Below are 9,543 nucleotides of genomic sequence, written 5' to 3'. Positions count from 1 at the left end.
TGGCAGTAAATAGTGGTTTCTCGGTTGGACTTTCTCAGTGTCCCCTAACTCAGCAGACCTGGTCTTGAGTCACTTCTAAATGGCTCTGGAGTGGTAGGTCCCCAAGGGGAGTGAAGCAGGAGAGAAAAAAAGTGACAAGAGAGAAGACATGGCCACGACAGTATGTGGCATGTGGAAGACACCCTCTAGGGGCTTTGCGGGAGACAGAGAGAGCGTTAGCCAGGGAGGTCTTTGGAGCACAGTCTGCTGAACTGGCAGCGTGAGCTGTCCTCTGGGGGAGAGGGCTGGGCAGGAGAGGGGATGGGCGTGCTAAAGGGTTTCTGAAGGGGCGCAGGTTCCCAGCGCCATCACCTAAAGGCAGGGGTGGGTGGGTTTGAATGTGAGACCATCAGGAGTACACAGCAGGCCTGCAAGCTTTCGGAATGAGTCAGGGGCTGGCTGATTACAGAGGTATTTTCCACCCAGACCATATGGGCTGACTCTGAGCTTCTGAGGAAACTGCTTGGCAGGAGGCTGCAGAGGAATCTCAAATCATATACAGATATTCTCTGCATCCCACACACCACTTACCTCGGCTCTAGCATACACAGATACTACGCAGCACCTCCGGGACCAGCACGTGGATGCCCACACGTACACACACACACACACGCATACACACACATCTTCTCCAGAACAGCATATGGGAGTATTTCCGTCATCCGCTCAGACAATCTTCAACCTTGCTGCATATGCATACACACATGCACACAAGCACACAAGCACACGTACACACATGCACATAAGCACAATGAACACATGCACACAGGCACAATGCACACAAGCACACATGCACACAGGCACAATGCACACATGCACACAAGCACACACGCATACACATACAGCCTCCAAACCCAACCCCTTCACCAACCTCCTCCCGCCACCCCTACCCCCACACGGAGGCACAGAGTGTCTGCTCACTCCCTCATTCAGCCACACAAACCATGACCAGTGGGCCCCATGGGATATTGGACCTTTTTGCTATCAGCGTAGATGGGGAGGAAGTGGAGAAATCCAGCTGAAGCCCACGCTAAGTACTTACTATAATTTCAAAGCTTCTGAAATGTCTTGGTGTCATTAAAGATGAAAAACATGGGTGGGTGGCTCTTCAGTCCAGACAAATGCCATAGAGTGCCTTTTGTGGTAAGAAAAGCAAACTTCCCTCCCACCCCACCCTGGACATGCATGTCAACTAGGAACAGAAGAAAGCAACGTGTCTGATAAGGTAAGAGGAGCTTCAGATTTTTTCTGATAGGCAAGAGGGGAGAGGAGTTGGGATAAAAGCCAGACCTCTCTTTGCAGGCCAAATTCCTTCCTATATATCTTCCAAAGCCGCTTTCAGACAATCTATCACATTGCTTTCCCCAGAGTTCATGCAGAGAGCAACATGTTTTGTAAGGTATGGAGGACAGGAGCTTGAGCCATTTCTTTTCACTAAGGGAAAAGATGACCCAAAGGAGACGGGAGAGTTTGGGGGCATGAGGCTGTTGATGTGGGCTCTATAGCTACAGAAATGCAGACACATGTCAGCCCCTGAGCTGCTCAACTTTCATAGAGGGAGAAAAACGCAGAGGAGATCACAGCTCAGTGTCCTAAATGGTAAAATGGCAGCAAGTTCTAATCTGTGAGAGAGTAGAGAAGAGAGATCTTAACTGTCCAGAGGAGTTAAACAGACTTCCCAGAAAGGGACATGGGAAGAGGGAAGATCACCGGAGAGAAGAGAGGAAAACATTCCAGGCAGAGGGAACAGCGTGAACAAAAGGAGAGAAGGGCAAAGCTGCCCGGCTCTGGGGCTTGGGTTGAGCTCAGTAAGGAGCGTGAAGCACTGTTCCTTCTCCACCTCTCCCAGCCTTGTTGGCTGCAACTGGAAAGGCCTGGAGTCTCAGCCCGTGGTGCTGGCTTTGGAAGTTTAGCAGCCCAGATGTGCCCACTGACTTCTTCCATTTTCCCAGCGGGCTTGAGGAGAAATGGCTGGGCTGGAAGAACTTCTGCACCTTTGAAAACTTGGGTTATGAACTGAAGATAGGAACTACAACTATCGCAAATGTGTGACCAGCCAGAGTAGAGACCTGCAGTCATCAGAACAGAACTCATTTGTGCAAGTGCAGATAAGCCTGCTGCATCAGGCTGAGGAAGACGTGGCCTCCACCTGTACATGAGCTTAGGTCTTGTTGGGTACAAGAAGTGTGGCCAAAATCCAGCCTTGGGTTTTGCTCACCAAGCCATGAAACTCAGGGTGGGCAAGCCCAGAGGGATGCCTTATTCTAGAAATACAAATGGCCTCTGGGCAGCCAAGACTGGAGAACACTGACCCGGCATTAGGAGACTGTATTCAGCCCTCCTTGGAAATACGTGCTGCCTGTTTCAGAGAAAGGGGGCGACTCCCCAGCTGTCTTATGACACAGCATGATGTAGTGAGTGAGGGGGAGTGCACATTGATGAAAAGAATGCCTTGGAGTTGTGGTCATGCAGCCTGCAGGAGACCCCAGCTTTGTGAACGAAGGCAGGCCGCTCACCTTCACTAAGCCTCAGTCTTCCCATCTTTAAAATGGGGGTGACAAGCTGTACTCTGGCCAACTTGCCAGGGTTCTCGTGAGGACTGAATGAGTTAAAAGCACTCAGAGCCTGTGACCACTCACTACATGCTGGGAAATTTATATAAAAGACTCCAGGAGTTCAAGTCTGGTGACCTGTGTGGCCACGTGGTTACGTCATCCCCAAGATTCATGCTGACCTTGACTGGAGGCCCCAAGAGCAGGAAGCCTTAGTGCTTGGGGGGAAGGGTACCAGGTTCAGCCACTGGGGCTTGTTGGGGGTTGAATCTTATCCCCCCATAAAGACATGTTCTAGCCATAACCCCTGGCCCTGTGGGTGTGAACCTCTCTGTAAGGAGAACCTTGGAAGATGTGTGTGGAGTCATTTGTGAAAGGATCTTCGAAGATCAAATTGAATCAAGATGGGCCCTAAATCATATGACTGGAGTCCTTATAAGGAGAGGAAATTCTGACACCATCAATAGAAGCCAGAAGTCAATAGAAACCAGAGGAGCAGACACAGAGAGAGATTCCCTGTGACAGAGGACTGCTGGAATGCCAGAGTCCAGGAGAAAGCAAGCCTGGCCAATACCTCAATGTTGAACCTTAAACCTCCAAAAATGTGAGACAGTAAACTCCTGTTGTTTAAGCCAACCCATAGTGTGGTGTTTGCCATAGCAGCCCTGGCAGATGAAGACAGGTTCTTCTTCTCTCTGAGCCTCAGTTTCCATCTGTAAAATGGGCAGCGTGGGAGGTGAGAAGGTCCCACCGTCCTCCCAGACCTGACATTCTATTAGACTGTGACTGCAGATAGGGCAGCCTCTGTGGTGGGACTGTTCGTGACCTTCAGAACATTTCCTCCTGATTCTCAGTGCGTTAAAAAAAAAAAGGCTAAGGAACATCCAGCAACAGGGGACATCCGTATGCTAGAATGTAGTGCAATTGCATCCTACTTGCATTTAGCTTATGGATATTTAGCTCCATGTGCTAGGCAAATGGTATCAATAAGAATGGTGGTAAAAATATTTAATCTTCTTTTGTATCAAAGATCCATAAATTCAAGTCATCTACATTTTTTTCATGATTGACCAAAGAAACAGGATCTGCTCCAACACTGGAGAAAATCCTGACTATGTTAGGCCTGAGAGGCAGCAGTATATATGCCAGCTGCACCCACTGGGATGCAGTTACAGGGGATTGTCAAAGTTACTGTTGACTTTCTATGATTGCCCTTGGGATATCAGGACCTATCCTCTGCCAGCAGCATCAAAGATTCAAGTACTCATGTAATAAACAGTGATTTAAAATGATACAGAAGAAGAATTAATGCGATGGGTAAGTGCCCACCATATACTAAATTATTTTAAAAGCAAGATACAAAATATTCTGTAGAATATGAATTCTTTATGTCTACATATGTAAATAATTATGTGATAGGATGTATTTTCAAATACAGAAAGTCTGGAAGGAAATAATCCAAAAGTTCTGAGCGACCCTCTCTGGTGCTGCTTAATGGGTGATTTCACTTTTCTCCTTCATGCTTTTCTGGTTTTTATTGCAATGATCTCTTATAGCTCTGTAATCAGAGTTTTAAATCACCAGACAATCTGAGAAGCGAGCCCTTCCCTTCAGAGGGATTGTGGAGGGAATGTGGCTGGGAGTGGAGGCCCACAGCTGACCCTGCTCATTCTCATCACTGCTGAGAAATGCCAGAGCTATTTGGGGCATGTGATGTCACCAGGCAGGCTAGTCCACAGCTGTGGCTACAACATCATCTGCTGTCTGGTTCGGTGGCTCTGTGGTCAGAAAGTCACTGGAGAGGAGGAGCCCCTGGAGGCTCCTTATTCCCTCTCAGAGCTGTCTGTCTCCTTGGCCTCAGCCAAGGGGCTCTAGGGCTGCCAAATGGGCAGCTGGCAAGGGCTATGCCTGGAAGCATGGCGGATGAAGGCGGAGGCCTTCACCCTTCTGGGAGCTGGAATGACCTGGCTCTCCATGGTTCTACCAGCCTGCTTGCCTCCTGCCATTTCCCAACTTGGGAAGCAATGTCCACATCACAACCATTTCTATTGGACTTGACAGGAGATGGTCAGATTCTATGTTGACTGTTGTTGAACCACCCCAGCATGCTGACCCCCTTATTTTGCCTCATAGTGGGCCTTTTGCTTGACAGTACCTCCCTCCTTCCCCCTGTTCTCCCTGTATGGTCATTAGCAACTCATCCTTCAAAGGGCCAGCTCAATCTTCACTTTCTCCTCTTATTGAAGAGAGGGAGCCAGCATAGTCTCCTACGGCTCAAGCCCCTATGTCAGACCGCCTAGGTTTCAATCCCTCTTACAGGTGTGCTGGTTTGAAAGTATTATGTACCCCAGAGAAGCCATGTTTTAATCCTGATTCAATCTTGTGGAGGCAACCTTTTTAAATCCTGATTCAATATCATAGGTGGAAATTTTGATCGGATTATCTCTAAAGAGTTGCGAAACATCCATTGTGGGGTGTGATCTTTTGATTATATGGAGATGTGAATCCACCCATTCCAGGTGGGTTGTAATAGAAATGACAGAAGCTTCAGAGCCAATAGAGAAGATGTAGATGCTTGAAGAACAGTTGATTCAGAGAACAGAAACACGGATATCTGGAGATGCTTGGAGACCAGCAGACATCACCATGAGATGTTAAGCAAGCCAGAAAGCTCTTGGTCAAGGAAGCCAAGAAATGAAAGCCAGCCCTGGAGAAGTAAAGTGAGGAACCCCCACAGGAACAGAGACTGAAAGCACCAGAGTCCAGGAGTAAGGGACCAGCAGATGTCAGCCACATGACCTCCCAGCTGACAGAGGGATTCCTGACTCATCAGCCTTCCTTGAGTCAAGTATCTTTTCCTGGATGCCTCAGTTTGGACATATTATAGGCTTAGAACTGTAAACTTGTAACTTATTAAATTCCCCTTTTTAAAACTCATTCCGGTTCTGGTGTATCGCATTCTGGCAGCTTGCAAACTAACACAGGGGTTTGGCCTGAGACAAGACTTTTCACCCTTCAGGACCTCAGTTTCCATATACCCTGATTGTGACTTCTGGTCCCAACTCACAGGGTCATAATTGAAGCACCAGCTCATAGGCTCACATGAAGATGAAACGCGGAATTCTCCGTACACGTGCACAGGTCCGCCCCTGACACCTCACTGGCTTCTGTAGGGCTGTTGCCCATGGCAGAGAATCCTTCTTCCTGCTTGTGTTTTTCAGACCCTTCTCCTTCTTCTTGACATTCCTGACCATTTAGGCAACCTAAATTCTCCAACCTCAGACTCTCGTGGGTGAAATGGGGGTGAAGATCGTTATTAATAAGGGAATAGGTATATAATATTAAAACTGGAAATTAATGCAGAAAAAAAACTTACCTTGGCTGCCTCTCCCCCACAGGCACTGTGAGATCTTTAAGGAGAAGGTCTTTGAGAGACCAGGCAACTTTTTTTGGTTCTTTCTGGCACAACTGATAGAGTTTGGCCACATTTCTGTCTAATCCAACTTTCTCCCAAATGTTTGACCTGGTTGTAGCTCCCTGCGAGCAGCCTGAGAATAATGGTGGATTTACTTTTTGGGCTTGTACCGTCAATTTAGTTATGTACCCCAGTTGTTCTTAATCTTAATCCCATTCCTGCAGGTGTGAACCCATTATAAATAGGACCTTTCAAAGATGTTATTTTTAGGTAAGGTGTGGCCAACCAAATCAGGGTGTGTTTTAATCCCGTTACTGGCAGCCTTACAGAGAGAAAGCCACGAGGTGGAGTCACAAGCAGGAAGTCAGCAGGAACCTAGAAGAGAAATGACAGGACATCACCATATGACAGGAAAGGCAAAGATATCATGGATCTCAGGCTAGCCAGAAGGCCGCCAGTCCTGGGAGAAGGCAAGCCTTCTAGCCTCTGGAACTGAACCAATAAACTCCTGTTGTTAAGCCGACCCATTGGGCAGTATTTGTCGTAACAGCATGGAAACTAAGGGCACATGAAACAATACAAAGGATTTGGGCTCCACACTGTTTCGGCATGACCTGTGTGCCTAAATTTCATATGGGACAGGCAACAACCTCTCTCCCCGGTAAGATTCTTTCCAACCACAGCCTATCACTGCCACCCTGCCCCCAGCTGTAACAGTGGGAAGGTGATGCCACATAGAACTGACAGAATTCTAGGGGGATTTTTTGACTCTGCTGATTTACCATAGTCTCATGGCACATGCTTAGTTCCAATAAATTCCCTTTAGCATTCCCCCAGTCAAAAGGGCGTTGCCTCAGTTTACCCTGCCTTTGCACCCTAGAGGCCATGACCTCTTGGCCATGGACCCCGGTAGCCGTAGCAATAAGAAAACTTGAAGGGTAGTAAAACGTTTAAAGAAGAGAGATTTGTGGGAACCTCTAGCATGGCGCTTGTTTTAGTTTTTGAGTTTCTTATGCAATGGGTTGGCTTAAGCAATGAGAATTTACCGGCTCATTGTTTTGAGATTGAGAAGTCCAAAATTAAGGCATCATCAAGTCTGTGGCATTGTGGGGCTGGCTGCAGGCAATCCTTGGTGCTTGGCTTTTCTGTCCCATTACAATGAGCATGGCGGCATCTCCGGGCTTCTCCTCTCCCTCCCCGCTTCCAGTGACATTCAGCTTCTGGCTCTCTCTCTCTCTCTGGCATGCTCTACAAAGCCTTCAGGAACAGAATTAAGACTCATCCTCATTCACCTGAGCCACACCTTAATTGAAGTAATCTCTTCAGAAGGTCCTACTTTCAGTGGCCTCACTTTCACGGAATGGACTGAATTTGAGAATATATTCTTCTCAGGTACATACGGTTCCAAACTCCCACAATGCCTGACTTAGTACATATTCCATAAGTAGTGATGAGTGTTGCACATCAGATATATTTGCTAAAGGATGTAATAACCAAAGAGATGGGTAGCTCTGACTTCTTCATAATCTGGATGTTCTATGTATTAGTTTTCTATTGCTGCTATAAAATAATTACAGCAAATTTAGCACTTTAAAGCAACACCGATTTATTTTTTCACGGGTTCGGTGGGTCAGAAGTCTGACACAGGTCATATTGGGCTGAAGTCAAAGCCAGATTGCATTCCTTACTGCAGGTTCTGTCAAAGAATATGCACTCAAGCTCGTTCAGGCTGTAGGCTGAATTTAATTCCTTGCAGTTGAAGGACTGAGGCCTCTATTTCCTTGCTGGGTGTCAGCTGCTGCTGCTCTTAGCTTCTAGAGGCTTCTCTCTGGTCTTCGCCTGTGATCTCTCTAGCCCACTCCCAACTCAGAACCAGCAAAATTGAGTTAACGCCTTCTCAGACTTGCAATCTCTTTGATTGCTCCCGTTACCTTTCTTTTCTGCCACATCTCTCTGACTCCAGTTAGAGAAAGTTCTCTGCTTTTAAGGGATCATGGGATTAAACTGGGCCATCCTCGGTAATCCAGGAATCTCCCTATTTTAAAGAACTTAAAATTAATTATATCTGCAAAATCCCTTTTGCCATGTAATGTAACCTATCCATAGGTTGTAGGATTCAGCCTGGACATCTTTTGGGAGCCATTATTTGGCCTTCTACACTCTGCAATGATTTTTGTCCTCTGTAAAAATGGACAAAGAAACTCTCCTTCCTCCTTTCAAAAGCACCCATTGAACACTCATCATGTGCCAGGAGCTTTATAAAGTGCTTGTGATACAAAAATGAAAAAGATAATACTATTAACGGAACGGTGGAAGAGAAGGAGGAGAGAAAGAATCTGGCCTCCGCTGAACAACCACGAGGTGCCATGGACTTCTCAGGCACTCTTGCTGATGCTCAAACAGCAACCGCTGTAGAAAGGAGAGAATGTGGGTTTGGTTCAGGAGTTTGCTAGATAGCCCAAAGCCATCCTGTTCATCTGTTGCCAGTCAAGACTCACCCTCTCTTTCCATCTGACTCACCATAGTTGAGATTGCAAGCACGTCCTGTGTGCAGAGGGAGGCACTGGAACTGCTGAGGCCCACCCCAGAATCTGCCATCAGTGACCACTTTCCCTCTTCCCCAGAGGGGGAGGCTGCCCAGGGCCGAACATGATTCGCCTCAGCCTGTGTTTGTGACTTTCCTGGGGGACCCCTTGGAGTTCCCCAAGGCAGCCAAGAGGGGAGAACTGGCTGGCCTGCGGTGCCTGGACACCCCAAGTTGTGCAGACGCTAAGGGGAGGTGAGCGGCGGGCTCTGGGCCCCCGTCTGTTCTGGTTGAATTGACGTGTTCTTGGTTGTTCAGGTGTGCGCCTTCCTCTTCTGAACGGCCCCGGGTATTTCTAGCTCGTCCTTCAAAGGGCGTCGAGCTGCGGGCTTTGTCGGCCAGACCTGCCGTCTTCTCGGGCCCTGGGGCAAGCTGGGCCCCACTGAACCTGCTGAGCAAAGTGAGAAGCGCTGTGGGAAAAAGCGGGCAGCATTTAAATAAAAGGAACATAGCCAAAGAGGTGTTCACTTCCAGTTACTAATAGTGTTCTCTTTTTTTATTAGAGAAGTGTAGGCTTACAGAATAATCATGCGGAAAATACCAAGTTCCCGAATAGCCCCTTCTCATACTCAGTTTTCCGCATCATTAACATTTTGCATTAATTTGGTTCCTTTGTTACAGTTGATGAAACAATATTAATATGAATATACTATTAACTTTAGTCCCTCCTTTTACATTAGGGTTCACTGTTTGTAATGTAGAGCTCTAATTTTTTAAAAATTTTATTCTACCTATATATATTCTATTATATATATATATATTCTTTTATATATTAATTTCTAGATATTCTATATATTCTATAATAGAATTCTAGAATTTCTATAATAGAAATTCTAGAATTTCTATATATTCTATAATAATAGAATATTATAATATTCTATTATATATATATATATATATATACCCTAAAATGTCTTCTTTAAACCTGATTCCAATATTTAACTCTGGGAGGT

Source organism: Tamandua tetradactyla, chromosome 6, assembly GCF_023851605.1.
Source record: "Tamandua tetradactyla isolate mTamTet1 chromosome 6, mTamTet1.pri, whole genome shotgun sequence".
In the NCBI taxonomy this organism is placed as follows: Eukaryota; Metazoa; Chordata; class Mammalia; order Pilosa; family Myrmecophagidae; genus Tamandua; species Tamandua tetradactyla.
This window is presented reverse-complemented; position numbering follows the sequence as displayed.